Source organism: Gopherus flavomarginatus, chromosome 3 (genome assembly GCF_025201925.1).
Source record: "Gopherus flavomarginatus isolate rGopFla2 chromosome 3, rGopFla2.mat.asm, whole genome shotgun sequence".
NCBI lineage: Eukaryota > Metazoa > Chordata > Testudines > Testudinidae > Gopherus > Gopherus flavomarginatus.
The window spans coordinates 64,137,882-64,155,556 of record NC_066619.1 but is presented as its reverse complement, the minus strand read 5'-3'; positions in this window follow the sequence as shown (position 1 = coordinate 64,155,556).

Sequence of the window (17,675 nt, the reverse complement as noted above, 5' to 3'; positions counted from 1 at the left end):
GCCGTGTTAGTCTGTATCTGCAAAAAGAACAGGAGTACTTGTGGCACCTTAGAGACTAACACATTTATTTGAGCATAAGCTTTCATGGGCTAAAACCCACTTCATTAGATGAATGCAGTGGAAAATACAGTAGGAAGATATATATATACACCATAAATACTATAACAAGAGTGATCAGTTAAGGTGAGCTAATACTAGCAAGAGAGGAAAAAAACTTTTTGTAGTGGTAATCAAAATGGCCCATTTCCAGCAGTTGACAAGAAGGTGTGAGGAACCACGTGTATGGGGGGTATAAATATGGGGAAATAGTTTAACTTTGTGTATTGACCCATCCACTCCCAGTGTTTATTCAAGCCTAATTTAATGGTGTCCAATTTGCAAATTAATTCCAATTCAGCAGTCTTTCATTGGAGTCTGTTTTTGAAGTTTTTTTGTTGTAATATTTTAGGTCTGTAATTGAGTGGCCAGGGAGATTGAAGCGTTCTCCAACTGTTTTTTGAATGTTAAAATTCTTGACATCTGATTTGTGTCCATTTATTCTTTTACATACAGACTGTCTGGTTTGGCCAATGTACATGGCAGAGGGGCATTGCTGGTACATGATGGCATACATCACATTGGTAGATGTGCAGGTGAACGAGCCTCTGATAGTGTGGCTGATGGGATTAGGTCCTATGATGGTGTCCCCTGAATAGATATGTAGACAGAATTGGCAATGGGCATTGCTGCAAGGATAGGTTCCTGGGTTAGAGCGCTTTATCATTCTCCTGATTTCTTCCAGCACTGAGCTGTCCATGGTGCTGCAGTTCCCATTGGCCAGCCATGAGTAACACCTGCATTCCTCAAGTTTCAAGCGGTACTGACTGCAGGCTGCACTGCAGCTTCTTTTATAGTAGCCTACAACCCGCTGCTTTATCTAGCCCTTGCAGCCTCCCCTCCTGATTGGTGGCTTCCTGCTCAATCTCTCTAGGCTGCTTGGAGGACTTAGCTCCACTGCTCCTTTCCTGGGATAGGTGTGGCAGGTCCCTGAGGCCTCCAGCAGGGGGCTTCTGGGTCTAGTCCACCCATCACAGGTAGCATTAAAACTACTTGTACTGCAGCTAACGATATATCAACAATTGAGCTGAAGGAACAGAAACCTCAGCCAAATTCTGAATTAAGTGTGCCTTACACCATACTCTGAAGACTACCAAATCCTGGCTCAGGCAGATCAAGAGGATCACTCCAGGGGCAGGTGACCTTTACTCAGTAAACCATACTACTTGTCCTGGAAACTTCAATACCAGGATTTAACAGCAAGAGCATTGTACTAATCTCAACTACAGTACTGTGACAGACTACAGAATGAGAAACAGTCTCTCAAGTATCTAGGGCCAGATAATCTAAGACACTGGTATCCTGTGTATTCAGAACAGCTATATAATCCTCAGATGAATGGGCATATTTATAATCCATCTCTGTCAAGGAGAATTATCAGTCTGGAAAGGGTATAACACCTGCTCTTAAACAGAAGATGTGAAAAGTTCAAGCTAGACATTAGGAAAGGCTACTTCCCCTAGAGAGTTACTGGAATGGTCTACAATATGATGCTGTGGGATCAGATGGCAAAAGTGATCTTAAGCAAATACTGCCCAAACTTACAGATTGCTTGCTGAATTCTAGATTACTTGTTAGCAGATGGGGAATGGGTTGAATTGCTCTCTCCATTGATAAATTCCCTATTTCCAGGAAATGAAAGACACTGCTCCATTTCGTATTTTAGAACCTTCTATAATGTTTTTGACAATGCAAAAAATACCTCTAAGAGGGTTAAGATCAGTGCTGTGATACTAACTTTTAGAAAATCTAGTGCAAAAATAGAAAGAACAAAAAACCCTACTATGTTAGTTTGCATTTGTAGAAAGTAGCAGTAAATCTTGTAACTTTTATTATTATTTTTTAAACAGAAAGGGTAAAAGTCAGCCTACAGTTATCTACATTGTTGCCTGTGGAACTGCAAGAACACAACTAAATGCAGAATTTGACTTATGCAGTCTTAATTCCCTAGCTCATTTGCTGCTCCCATGCAGCCATTTTCACACTAGCACTCATGATCTATCTAAATCTGAGGTTCCACTATGCAAGCATGGCTGGATGTGAAGAGAGGATAGGCATCTCTTCTATGGTGCAACACCTCTGCTTGTGCAGCAGTGTGCAGAGGGTAGGCCACAGACAGACCAAGTCAGGAAACAGATATTCCCAGCCTTCTCTTGTGGGGGTGAGGTGAATGAGTGTTTAATAGCCCAGTCACTGGACAGAGATAACCTCCACAAATATAGTCCATGGCCAGTCATGGGGAGAATCATAAAGCCCATCTACCCAGGAACTGACCCTGAACCTTGCTCTACAGGTGCAAATCTTCTGCCCAAAACCTGGCCTAGAAGCTGAACTCTCCTAAGTCTGGCAAATTAAAGCAGTCCATTCAAACTTGACTTGGCTTGAACAACTAGGCCAGCTAGTTTTTAGAAGGTGCATTGCCACCTTCCTTATCTAGAGCTCCTAACTCACCTCCCACTTAACACTGTTTCCTCTGGCCTTACTGCAGTTGCCAACAACACAGTGACTAAAGTATTATTGCTTCCTGGAATCCCTGCTAGACTTTTATTAAGAGATCTTCTTCCTTCTATGTACATAGGCTGGTCTTATAACCAAAAGAGTAGTGCCTAAAATGTGTGCATTCCTTGACTGTGTGGATAGGAAGCAACATATACACGGTAAAAGAAAATGAACTGAACATATTAAATTGGTGCTCTACATCAGAAACACACAGATCAATTAATGCAGGAAGATTACTACAAGGAATAGCTTACCAGACAAATTAAAATCACCACCTGAACTTTACACAGTCCTTGAACAAAATTCACAAAAAAAGAGGACCTATTACAACAACAAATCCCATAAAGACAAAGCATATCAAACACTGAACTAGCACAAACAGAAAAAAACTGGACAAAGCCCCACAGAAAGGAGAATGTTCAGGATCAGTCAACAAAGAGAAGCCACAGAATCAAAGCTCAGAACAAATCATGCCAAACCAGTTTGATTTCCTTCTTTGACAAGGCAACTGATTTGGTGTGTAGAGGGTATGTGGTGAACATACTATACCTGGATTTTAGCAAGGCTTTTGACACAGTCCCACATGACATTCTGAAAAGTAAGATGCAGAAATGAGGACTCGGTGGAATTACCATTACCTGAATACATAATTAGTTGAACAACCACAAACAAAGGATAACTATTAATGGAATGATTTCAGATTGCAAGGAGGTCTCAAATGGGGTTCCAAAGGGATCTGTTCTGGGTCTGGTGTTATTTAACATCTTCATTAATTACTTGGATATAGAAATAGAGAGCATACTGATCAAATTTACAGATGACCACAAAACTAGTGAGGGGTTGCAAGCACTTTAGAAGATAGAGCTAAAATTCAAAGGGATCTTGATAAATTGGAGAACTGGGCTATTGACAGCAAAATGAAATTCAACAAATAAAAATGTAAGGTGCTACACTTAGATAAGAAAAAAGAAATGCACAAATACAGAATGAGAGAAAACAAGTTTGGCAGCAGAAGTTCTGAGAAGGATCTGGGAGACATGAGTCAACAATATGATGTTCTTGCAAAAAAAGCAAATTGCTTTTTTGAGTTGTGTTAAAAGAGGCATAAAATGCAAGTCACAGGAGGTGACAGTACAGCTCTACTCAGCACTGGTTAGGCCTCAACTGGAATACTGAGTCCAATATTAGTCACCAATATATAGAAAGGATGTAGAGAAACTGGAAAGGATCCAGAGGTGAGTGACATAGATGATCAAAGGAATGGAATGTAAGCCATACGAGGAAAGGCTGAAGGAACGCGGTATGTTTAGTTTGGAAAAGAGGAGATTGAGGGGGGACGTGATGATAGTGTTCAAATAAGACTTCCATAAAAAAAGATGGAGAAAAGTTATTGTGTCTTGCCATAGAGGGCAGGACAAGAGGCAATGGGTTCAACCTACAGCATAGCAGATTTAAATAAAATCTCAGGAAACATTTCCTAACTTGTAAAAACAGTAGGACAATAGAACAAACTGCCAGGGAAGTCGTGGGAGTTCTTTCACTGGAGATTTTCAAAAGGAGGCTGGGTAGCCATCTGTCTTGAATGGTTTTAGACACAACAAATTCTGTATCTTGGCAGGAGTTTAGACTGTATGACCCTTGCAGTCCTTCCTAATCCTATGGTTCTATGATTCTAAGTATTTCTGGAACTGAGTGAACAGGGTAATATTCCAATGCCATAAATTAACAAGAAACAATATTAATAAAGTAAGTACAGATGATTACAGAATGCATTAAAAAGGTAAGTAAATATACAGCACAGGCAGTGAATACAGCTATAACCCTTACTCGTTTGCCTAATTCTTCTTCATAGAAGTAAACGTCCTCATCTGTAAAATGGGAGTGGTTTTACAAAATAACACTCAGAGGCACTGGAGGATTGATAAGGCACTTCAAAGATTATAAACACTATATAGTAATAGATAATTATGTAAGAACATGCCAATGCCAGGTGCCACTGTCTGAAGACAGGAATTAACAGAACAGGTAATCATTAAGTGATCCATTGCCCGTCACCCATTCTCAGCTTCTGTAAAACAGAGGATAGTGACACCATTCCAGCCCATCCTGGCTAATAGCCATTGATGGACCTATCCTCCATGAACTTCTCTAGCTCTTTTTTGAACCCTGTATGAACAAGCAGCAAAGAATTCTGTGGCACCTTATAGACTAACAGACATTTTGAAGCATGAGCTTTCGTGGGTGAAAACCCACTTCGTCAGATGCATGTAGTGGAAATTTCCAGGGGCAGGTATATATATGCAGGCAAGCTAGAGACAATGAGGTAGTTCAATCAGGGAGGATGAGGCCCTGTTCTAGCAGTTGAGCTGTGAAAACCAAGGGAGGAGAAACTGGTTTTGTAATTGGCAAGCCATTCACAGTCTTTGTTTAATCCTGAGCTGATGGTATCAGATTTGCAGATGAACTGAAGCTCAGCAGTTTCTCTTTGAAGTCTGGTCCTGAAGCTTTTTGCTTCAGGATGGCCACCTTGAGGTCTGCTATAGTGTGGCCAGGGAGGTTGAAGTGTTCTCCTACAGGTTTTTGTATATTGCCATTCCTAATATCTGATTTGTGTCCGTTTATCCTTTTCTGTAGCGACTGTCCAGTTTGGCCAATGTACATAGCAGAGGGGCATTGCTGGCATATGATGGCGTAGATTACATTGGTGGACATGCAGGTGAACGAACCAGTGATGGTGTGGCTGATCTGGTTAGGTCCTCTGATGGTGTCGCTGGTGTAGATATGTGGGCAGAGTTGGCATTGAGGTTTGTTGCATGGATTGGTTCCTGAGTTAGAGTTCCTATGGTGCGGTGTGCAGTTACTGGTGAGAATATGTTTCAGGTTGGCAGGTTGCCTGTGGACGAGGACTGGCCTGCCACCTAAGGCCTGTGAAAGTGTGGGATCATTGTCCAGGATGGGTTGTAGATCCCTGATGATACGTTGGAGAGGTTTTAGCTGAGGACTATATGTGATGGCCAGTGAAGTCCTGTTTGCTTCTTTCTTGGGTTTGTCTTGCAGTAGGAGGCTTCTGGGCACATGTCTGGCTCTGTCGGCCAAACTGGACAGTCGCTACGGAAAAGGATAAACAGACACAAATCAGATATTAGGAATGGCAATATACAAAAACCTGTAGGAGAACACTTCAACCTCCCTGGCCACACTATAGCAGACCTTAAGGTGGCCATCCTGCAGCAAAAAAACTTCAGGACCAGACTTCAAAGAGAAACTGCTGAGCTTCAGTTCATCTGCAAATTTGACACCATCAGCTCAGGATTAAACAAAGACTGTGAATGGCTTGCCAATTACAAAACAGTTTCTCCTCTCTTGGTTTTCACAGCTCAACTGCTAGAACAGGGCCTCATCCTCCCTGACTGAACTAACCTTATTATCTCAAGCTTGCCTCCATATATATACCTGCCCCTGGAAACTTCCACTACATGCATCTGACAAAGTGGGTATTCACCCATGAAAGCTCATGCTCCAAAACGTCTGTTAGTCTATAAGGTGCCACAGGATTCTTTGCTGCTTTTACAGATCCAGACTAACACGGCTACCCCTCTGATACTGTATGAACAAGATACTCCGTAGAGCTGCTTGGAAATTTTCCTATGGAATGTTTTTCTGTCGGAAAATGCCTATTCATTGAAAGTAAAACATTTCACAGAAACATGATGCTTGACAAAAGTTCATTGACAATGGAGTATTACAATAAGTCAAAATGGACTATTTTGACCTCTTTAGAAGGGAATGTTTTGATTTTAAAATATATAAAATAAAAATTTTCAGAAAAATGTTTTGATTAATATATTCTATAATATTTTTGTTCCGATTTTCATTTTGTGGGATATTTCCAATTGTTGGTTTTGTTCTGTTTGGAATGGAAACATTTTTGAAATTATAGACTTTCCCTGGACTTAGAAAATCTAGTTCCCACCCATCTTTAGTATTGAGTGGGGGGGAAATATGAATTGCACATAGTCAAAGCAGCTGACTTCTAGATAGTTTAATATTGAGAAGCTCTAACAGAAAACCAGAGCCAACAGCCCATCATTGAAGAGTAATGCTTCAATAATAATAAATTACTTATGACAGAAGGCATTTCAGTATGGAGGAAGATAAGTTTATTTTCCAAAAGATTATTGTAAACAGGTCAATAATACAAAAAAAGCTTTATTTTTCCTATGAGAAATGTTATCAAGTAGGTTCTTTAATGTGTTCTCTACCTATTCAATTTCTTTCTTTCTCCTTCCCTACTCTTTCATCTTACTGGGATCCATAAGGATCCTTTTCATCCATTTAAATTTGGATTGATAACTATCACACAGTTATGGCTAATTTTATGTACTGGGCTAAATTACTTTCCCTTCTAGTTCTTCATTGGTTTGGGATTTGGGAGGAAAGAGTTATATGTAACAAAATAATAATACAAGGCTGACAGTTCTCAAAAAATAATTGTCAATGAGAAATCAACATTGAATGGAGTGTTTCTGGTGGGGTTCTGCACGGGTCAATACTAGGCCCGATGTTATTGAAGTTATCCAGGAGTAAATATAGAAATCACTGTTGATAAAATTTGTAGATAAGAGAGATTGGCAGAGATAATGATGAGGATAGGGCAGTCATTCAGAACAATTGGGATCATTCGGTAGGCTGGGCCCCTTTAAACAACATGCATTGTAATATAGCCAAATGCAAACTTAGAATCTAAGAACAAGGAATGCAGGCCATACTTACGGAATATGTCTCTATACCCTGGAAATTTGAAAAGGATTCAGGGGGCATAGTGAAGAAGCAATGCAGCATGAACTTCTAGTGCATTACTATAGCAAAAAAGGGTTGATGCAACCCTTGGATGTACAAATAGGGGAGCAGTGAACAGAAGCAAGGGAGGGATATAGTGCTGCCAGAGTAGCCAGAAATGTCACTCCAGCACCTCAAATCCAGGACAGAGCTATGCTCTGGCACTTCAGAAAGCATCCTCTCCCTCCAACACTCCCCCAATGCATGTGCACGGACAACTGAACACAGAGATGCTTTTCCCTCCCCATCATGCTATCTTGGCATGGAGGGGAGGACAACTTCCTAAGGTAAAGAGGAGTTTCCCTTCCTGACTACTATATGGGATATGGGAGAGACTCACTTTTCTGACTGCTCTACTCTATGAGGAGAGGGGGACAGCTCCATGGGGGTCTTCCCTTTCCTGACTGTTCCATGGGGGAAGCAGAATTCCCTTCAGAAGAAAAGGCATGATCATAAATACTCTGATAATAATGATGCCCCACTATCCCCTCCACTCCTTCCTTCCCCATTAGTCTCCTGCCCCATCTCCACAATACCCCCTCCTCTGCTCCCCCAGTCCATTAACCAGTGCTCCCCTCCCCAGTCTTCTCACCACCAACCCTGCTCTCCCCACTGCATCTTACCTCTCCCGGGTAGCTCTAGCCCCTGGTGGGGACAATAGCCGGGGCACCAACTGACGACAGGTTAAGTGAGGAGGTGAAGCCAGCCAGGCTTTGAGGAATTTGAAAAGTTACTTCCAGTAACAAAAGCATGGAGGCTTTGTCCTACCCTCCTGCTCTGGACCAGTGCTTCCAATTGGAAGGACAGAGCTTTGGGATGCACCATGCTCCAAATGGCAGAAACAGAATAAATGGGCCTTAACTCTGTCCTGCAGATGGAAGGATACAACCATAGTAGGTACAGGTAAAGAGAACAGAGAGGAAGAAAGAGTGTATAGGCGAATTTCTGCAGGGCTCTGGCATTATAAAATTTAGCAATGCACCACTGGAGTAGGGCAGTGATTTTAACTCTACATACAACATTAGCATGGAATATTGACAGTTCTGGTGTCCATATTTTTTAAAGGATGTGGAAAAACTGGAGAGGGTGGCAGAAAAGAGCCCCAAAATGATTCAAGGACTGGAGAAAATGACTTAACATGAGAGAATTTAGCGACTTAATCTATTTAGCTTATCAAAAAGAAGATTGAGAGCAATATGAAGTCATTACAGTGTATAAGTACATTTAAGGGGGAAAAATACTGGATGCTAAAAGGCCCTTTAATCTAGCAGAGACAGGATTAACAAGAAGTAATGGCTAGAACCTGAAGCCAGACAAATTCCAATTAGAAATTGGGCACATATTTTTGAACAGTGATGGTGATTAATCACTGAAGCAAGTTACCAAGGGAAGTGGTGAATTCTCTAACTCTTCACATTAAGACTGAATGTCTTTCTGAAAAGCTTTAATAAAACACAAAATGTTAGTGTTAATACAGCAGTAACATGGTGAAATGTAATGGCCTGTGATGCACAGGAGGTCAGACTACATGATCTAAAGGTCTCTTCTGGTCAAAAACTCAAATCTATTACTATAATAATAATAATAGAGGAGACTCCCAATTATTTAATTGAATTGTTTGAAACCAGTTTGCCAGCCAAAATAAAAATTTACCTTACAGTATTTCTTTTGTGTAAATAAGAATTTGAAGAAAAAAACCAATAATGAATGAAATTTCCAGACAGAAATATGGAAGCTGTGGCTTGATCTCAGCAAAATGCTCAAATATATCATTAGAGTTGATTCTGAGCAGTATCAATATATTGCATGAGCTTAACCTTTCATTTCATCTAAAGAATACTTCATACATGGAAGTGAAATGAGTTTTCATGTCAAAATATGTTTACAAATTGTTTCTGTAAATGACACTGGTCTATTGTGATAAATAGATGAATAACTAAACCCTTCAGGGTTCTTTAGAAGTCTAACAATGAAGAAGATGGCAAATGAATGGGGAACTACTACTCCTTCCATCTATAAACTAATGAAAATTAAGGACTGACTTTAAATGCCCCAATTTACTGTATGCTGCTTCTGCACAAAAGATACATAGTAAATCTGCCCTATAGACAGCCATTGAAAATCACTGGTGAGCATATCTAAGATATAAGCAATAGAAGACTAAAAACAACATAGAAAAAACTGCTTAAATTGATCTACAGTATATATCTTTGGGGAATAAAATCAGAAAATGTCTAAATTTAAGGAAGTGGAAAACCCTGCCCATTGGGGAATGCTGTGACATTTTCAGTTTTGCAAGTTCTTGTTTGCAGCTGGTGGGAGTACCAACTATAGCTACACCCTAAGCAGCATTTTAGTTTCTTGGCAACTTTTTTTTTTCCCCACAACAATCAAATTACTGTACTTTAAAAAAAATTGTCATTGGGAAATAGCTATGTGTATTGGTGGAAACTATACAAAGTAACCTTGACACTGAGCTGAATCCAAACAACTTCCAGACTTTACTATTGGTGTAACATAAAGATGGCATTTTTAGAAAGAGTAAGAAGTTTATTCTTTCAATTTAGAAAAGTGCATGTTGGGTTGTTGCAAGCTTTGTTCTATACAGAATGACTACAAAGAGGGAAGCTGAAGGGAATCAAATGGAAAAATGGTGCCATCGGGTTTAGCCTTTGCTTTTAAATTAACTACCTAATTCACATGCAAGTGCATTGTGAATTTGACAGGCATTTGCAGAGTCTGTAGAGTTTTAGGACTGGTGATCAGAGACTGGTGAGATGGCTAAAATAAACACCACTTTATTTGTCTTTCAGCTTTTTATAATAATGTAATCATTTCAAGTGTGAACAAAAATTCTCTCTGTTCCCAAAAGATCAACAAATGCATGAAGGCAAGAAATGTTTTGTCTGATAGTTGACAAAAATGAAAAGGTAGTTTGTGGATGTGAAAAACTCATCTTGCAGTAAAAAAATGCTATTTTCAATATGGAAATGACAACTTTTGGGGAGAACAAGAAGAAATCATTTCTACTCAGGAAGAATTGATGAAAATTTGGTTTTATCCAGAAGGGTAAATGTTGCCATTTTCATTTAGGCCTTATCTACAAGAGAAAGTGGCACCAGTTTCACCGAAGGTGTGAATCTATTCCTATTTAGTTATAATAGCACAAACCTGTGTGGATATTCTTATTTTGGTTCAACAGTGTTTAATAATTAATTTAAGGTAGAATGAAATAAATCTGATTTAAACCAAAGCGTCCACTCAGGGGGTTGTATTGGTTTAACTAAATAGATTTCAGTTCACATCTTTGGTTAATATGTTACTACTTTGACACATTGACAAAATTTAAACTAGATTAACTTCCTAGGAGTAAATGAGGAAAGTTAAACAGTGGATCAAATTCACACACATTCATGAAGGTTAGTGAATATATTAATTTATGCAAAAAGTTTTCTTGCCAGTAACTAAGGTCTGGTCTACACTTAACACTTAGGCTGACATAGCTACACAGCTCAAGAGTTTGAAAAATCTAAATGCCTGAGCAAAGTAGCGATACCTGCCTAGATGCAGCGAGGTTGGTGAAAGAATGCCTCTGTCAACCTAGCTATCATTGCTCAGGAAAGTGGAGTTCATACAGTGAGTGAAAACCCCCTCTATCACTCTAGACTGCCTACACTACAGGGTTATGCTGGTATAGGTAGGGTGCGATAGCTATGCTCTATAGACCCTATAGTACAGACATGGCCTAAGGTGCAGCTCTGTTGTTTGACCTGTGAAATGAAAATCAGCCATATTTATAGATCACGTTTAAAAGGAGCCAAATAAATGGGAAAGGAAAAAATGTTTGTGTAACCTCTTTCTGGCCTTTTCAACATAAACCGTTAAGCTCTGAAGGGAACAATATCTCTTGTAATACATACTCTTGTAAAATTCTGCAAGAATCTATTGAATCTATTTATACCATGTTTCTTCAAGAAAGTGACATGTGTCTTGGAAGTAGTATTGTAATGACTTTCTCCTCAATTGGTTGATCTGTCCCTAAATGGTCAAAATAAGAAGTTTTCTCCAGAAGCCATTCACCTCTGTGACTGGAACTAGTTGAACAGTAGAACAACAACAACAACAAAAACCAGAAGTCTTGACTTCAGCTTGAGGTTAATGAGGTTATGTTAATCATTATTAAAAAGGTGAAAATTGCCTAGTATTCATGAAAATGTTCTAGAATCCTAAAAACTTGGTTACTTTTAGAACTTATTGGTGACTAACTAACTGAATAAAAATACTTAAAGTGATTTGATATTCATTATTTTCTATTCACTATTTATTTTCAGTTATAGGTTTCAAACAGGAGTGGTAGTTATCCAGTTAGGGAACACAAACATAATCATGTAACTTAGAAAAACCATCCACACACAATGAACGATGAATATTGCGAGTGACAAATTCAGAAATACCTGAAACTCTGACAGTTATTTGTCCAAATTATTCTGCTAGTGCATCCATTTGAAGAAAGTTAGGACCAATTCATAAATAATTTGCTAAATAAGAAAGAGCCAAATTCATAACAAACAGTTCCATCAGTTCCACCTACACGGAAAGAAAGAGCAAATCTAAGTCTCGGCTTACTCCATACAGTTAGGTCAACGTAAGGCAGCTTATGTCAACCTAATGTCAGTGTACACACTACAGCCTTATCCCACTGATGTAAGTGCCCTACTACACCAACATAAAAATGCCACTTCCATGAGAGGCATTGGGCTTATGTCAGTGTGGCTAGGGTGATGCAGTGTCTGTGTAGACACTGTGTTACTTACATCAGTTGTTGGCTGTCTTGTCAATTTCAGGACTCCATGCTGGAGCCATGAAATTGACAAGAAAGCCAGGCACTTAGAGCCCAGCTGACCCTGGCCCTCTGCCCCCAGCCAGGCTGCATGGGCCTGCCTGGCTCCCAGCTCCATGCTCAGGCTGAGAAGCCCAGGGGTCATCTGGGCTCCCAGTGGGGAGCTACACAGAGCTGAGAGCCCTGGCTCTTAGCTCCCCATACCACCCCTCTTCAGTTGATGGAAGAACCCAGCTGAGGATGCACACCACAGACAGAAGGAGTCATGTGGAGTCCTGTTAAGAATTGTGATCAATCAAAATACCTTAAACTTTATCTCTTGCCTCAGTTCAGATGGTTCCATGAAATAGAATGAAGCTCTAGTTAGTCTAAGAGTGGAATAATGGTTGATGAGTTATAGAGATTGTTACTAATTGTCTTCTATCTATTATCATCCTAGGATCTGCTCATAGTAATTTAGAGAAAAGCATTATTATATAATGTGAAATCTGAGTATTTTCAATTCACTTACATACATCTAGTATACTAAAAGATACAGTTATGCACCTTTACTAATAATTTTGAAATTAGCCTGCACTTAAATGCCACTACCACATGGCTAACTTGGAGATTAAATTGTAGGTTAAAATTTATGTACTAGCAATTTGTCATAAATTCTATTTTAAAGAAAAAATATGCATTCTCTTACAGCTATTTGTTTGGACAGGTTAATATTATTGTGTCGCTATGGAGTGGGTTGCAGAGAATAATTTAAAATGTCTTTTTAATTGAAATGTGGTATTTTTCCAAAGTACAAGCTCAGTCGTAAAATCCATTTTGTTTTGCATAAGCAGAGCTATCAGATTTACATGAAAAGGAAAGATACTGATGAGAAGAGGAGGCTTCATTCAGAGCTTAGAATTTGCCATTTCCCATTACATTTTTGAATATTATATTTATTAGTGATAAGTGAATGTTGAAACATTCACAAGCTCAGTTCAGATAAGCTCATCTGTGGTTTACCTGAAACTTTTTGGTCTAGTAATTGGGCTGATGCCTCATTTTTGTGAGATTTTACGCTGTTCCCTGGCACATGCCAGGTCAAAAATATGGGAATACCATCTATTTACAGTGTTTTGGTACTTCTTTTACAGGTTATTTCCAAACTCAGAAAAGTAGAAAAAGAGGAAACAAAACACAAACAAAAAGCCCTATGCTTCCTTGAATTTAGAAAAAATAGTTTGATTTGGTTCAATTTTGGAAGTTTCAGATCAGTTATTTTATCTGAATTGGTTTATTACCATAATTGACATTGCTGATCGACTGAAAACTAGGACATATTCAGGAAAGGGCAGAAGTGAGCCACAATATGCTCTTTACCCTCTGCTCACAGGATCTGGTCCTTGGTACACAAGGCCTGCAGAAGGATAGTTGGAGACTAATCATGTTAGGACAACAGTCACTGTGATGTTGCAGTCCATATGGTTTTGTAAAAATATGCTAATGAGTGAATATAATATAACTGGAATATGTTTCATGCAAAAGGTCTCTTGTAAGGTATCATTACAAAGCTTATAATCTACTGAGTGTGATCATCCTATTTGTATAAATGTACTACTCTTGTATCTGAAACTAGAAATATGAAATATAACTCCGAGGGCCTATTGTAATTATGCGAAGTGTGGGCCATTAATGGTGGTTTGGAATCTTGATGACTCCCATTAACCAGGACAATTGTCTGCAGATGGCTGTATTTACCTGTAAGTCTTCCTATATACATGTGTGCTGGCAAGTGGGCAATGAAGTCTTGCAGTGACATGTGATCATGTCACCTGAACTGGAATCCATCTTTAACCCGGTGACTTTCCATTGAGAAGGAGGGGGTGGGAACCCAGAGAGGGCAAAGGATTCCCACCTTATGCAAAAGATATATAAAGGGGTGGAACAGAACAAAGGGAGTGGAGGAGCCATCATGAAGAATCCCCTAGCTACCACCTGAGCTGGAACAAGAGCTGTACCAGAGGAAAAAATCATGCCAGGCCTAGAAGGTGTCCCGTCTGAGGAAAAAACTTACCAAAGTATCTCTGAGGGTGAGATTGTCTGTGTTCAGTTTGATTAGACATAGATTTGCACATTTTATTTTATTTTGCTTGATGACTTACTTTGTACTGTCTGTTACTACTTGGAACCACTTAAATCCTACTTTCTGTATTTAATAAAATCATTTTTTACTTATTAATTAACTCAATGTATACCTGGGGGAACAAACAACTGTGTATATCTCTCTGTCAGTGTTATGGAGGGCAAACAATTTATAAGTTTACCTCGCATAAGCTTTATAGAGGGTAAAATGGATTTATTTGGATTTAGACCCTATTGGGAGTTGGGCATCTGAGTGTTAAAGACAAGAACACTTCTATTAGCTGCTTTCAGGTAAACCTGCAGCTTCGGGCAAGTATTTTAGACCCTGGGTCCTTGTTGGAGCAGACAGGAGTGTCTGGCTCAGCAGGACAGTGTGCTGGGGCCCCGAGCTGGCAGGGAAGGCAGGGGTAGATGTAGTCTTGGCACATCGGGTGGCAACTCCCAAGGGGGGGTTCTGTGATCTAACCCATCACAGTCACCATGGTTAAAGACTTAATTAACCTTGCTTTTAAGATGGTATGAAAGAGGTCCCAAGCAAATCTAGTGGCTTTTCTCCTGACTCTTTGCCAGAAGAGGATGTTGTGAAGGCCAAAACTATAACAGGGTTCAAAAAGAACTAGATAAATTCACGGAGGATAGGTCCATCAATGGCTATTAGCCAGGATGGGCAGGGATGATGGCCCTAGCCTTTGTTTGCCAGAAGCTGGGAATGGGCGACAGTGGATGGATCACTTGATGATTGCCTATTCTGTTAATTTCTCCTGAAGCATTTGGCACAAGCCACTGTTAGAAGACAGGATACTGGGCAAGATGGACCTTTGGTCTGGGCCAGTATGGCCATTCTTATGTTCTTATGACTTCCCAGTTCCATGTCAGTTGTCCATTTCAAACTTAGCATATTCTCTAAGGTGCAACACACTATTGGGCACAACAAAAGGATTGTGACCTCTTTCAAATCCCCCCTCACAATCAACTTCCATCAATTCTGCCTTCACTGCTGAAGCACCCTCTAGCACCAACTTAATTTCAATAAATAAGATAAATAAATAAAATTAAAACATAAGGAATTGCAATAATTGCAATAATACCTAAAATACTGGGCCAATCAGCTAGGCCAAGCTTATGCAGCAACAAAGTATGGGGGAGAGACTCATTACTGCTTCCAGATTCTGTACCTAAGACTAATGCTAGGCAGAGATTAGAGCAACCAGGAACCCGGGGCCATCTGGGGTGTGCTAGAGCAGTGGCTCTCAACCAGGGGTATGTGTACCCCTGGGGGTACGCAGAGGTCTTCCACAACAGGCTACATAAAAAGCCCTAGCAAAGTCAGCACAAACTAAAATTTCATACAGACAATGACTTGTTTATACTGCTCTATATACTATACACTGAAATGTAAGTACAATATTTATATTCCAGTTGATGTATTTTATAATTATATGGCAAAATGAGAACATAAGCAATTTTTCAGTGATTGTGTGCTGTGACACTTTGGTATTTTTATGTCTGATTTTGTAAGCAAGTAGTTTTTAAGTTAGGTGAAACTTGGGGGTACATAAGACAAATCAGACTCCTGAAAGGTGTACGGTAGTCTAGAGTTCCTCATATTTTGGCCACCCTTCTTCTCTACCCCAACATGTCCCCTATATTGAGGTCTACAGGAGGGGTGAAATTGGAATCTGCTCTGTGACAGTTAAGAGGGCTTCCTGCTCCCTTTGCACCATCAGCCAGTCCCAAAGGGAATGTAGCAGCTCTGTATGTGAGAAATGGGGCTAGTGCAGTGGTTCTCAAACTTTTGTACTGGTGACCCCTTTCACATAGAAAGCCTCCTAGTGTGATGCCCCTGTTCTTACAGTTAGGAAATTTTCCCTGAGATTTAATCTAAATTTGCTATGCTATAGTTTGATTCTGTTGCCTCTTGTCTTGCCCTCTGTGACAAGAGAGAACAACTTTTCTCGATCTTTTTTATGAAAAGCAACAAAAAGTCCTGTCAAGTATCAGAGGGTAGCCGTGTTAGTCTGGATCTGTAAAAGCAGCAAAAAGTCCTGTGGCATCTTATAGACTAACAGACGTATTGGAGCTTAAGCTTTCATGGGTGAATACCCAGCGGCGGCTCCAGGCACCAGCGCTCCAAGGTCAGGCTGCCTTTGGCGGCTTGCCTGCGGGAGGTCCACCGGTCCTGTGGATTTGGCAGCAATTCGGCAGCGGGTACGCTGAAGCCATGGGACTGGCAGACCTTCCGCAGGCATGATGCTGAATCCGCAGGACTGCGGACCTCCCGAAGGTGCACATTGCCTGCCGTGCTTGGGGCGGCAAAAAAAACTAGAGCCGCCCCTGGTGAATACCCACTTCATCAGATGCATGTGACATGCGTCTGACAAAGTGGGTATTCACCCACGAAAGCTTATGCTCCAATACGTTTGTTAGTCTATAGGTGCCACAGGACTCTCTGTTGCTTTTTACAGATCCAGACTAACACGGCTACCCCTCTGATACTTGACATCTTTTTTATGGCAATCTTTTATGAATAAGGGACATAATTTTCTTTGGCTTACCTGAAACATTTGAAAAATAGCCATTTTTTGAAAAGTAGTGAGAATGTGTAAAGCTTTGAGCTGAAGGTGACTGTTTATTTAGCTACATGGAGTGTCAAGGCCAAATTTACTATTTGCATTACAGTAGTACCAAAGGTCCAAAACTCAGAATCAGGACCCCATTATGTACAAATATATTGACACTATCTTTACAAGTTTAATTTATCATTCCCAACATGGATATTTTACAAGTTTTCTCTGGCAAAGATAGCATTTGATCTCCAAATTTCAGTTCTCTGAATAGTTAATTGTCTTGAATTTAGAGACTAAATCATGAATTGTGAAATAGAGGGATCTAAAGTGAAAAACTCAATACGACATGAACTTTAGAGTTGATATCAGTGGTTCCATAATATTTAACAGAAAAATTCAAGGTATTGTTACCCATTTCAGCCCAAGAGGTTAGCCAGTCTTGGAGGGTTTGTGGGTTGTTTCTATTAAGGTGAAAAATTGATGGAGTCAGGGATTTCTTTCATGCAATCCTGTTTATTTACAGAGAACATACACACAGTCCTGAATCCCTGAACACACTAGGAATCAAACAAGAGACAGTTACTTTGCTCACAGTTTCAAGGCTCTTTTTAGCCTATAGTTTACTCAAAAGTTGTGTGTTTCTTAGGCCTTGTCTACACTATAGAGTTTTGTTGATGCAAGTTATGCTGACTATCAAAAAATGGTATAATTGC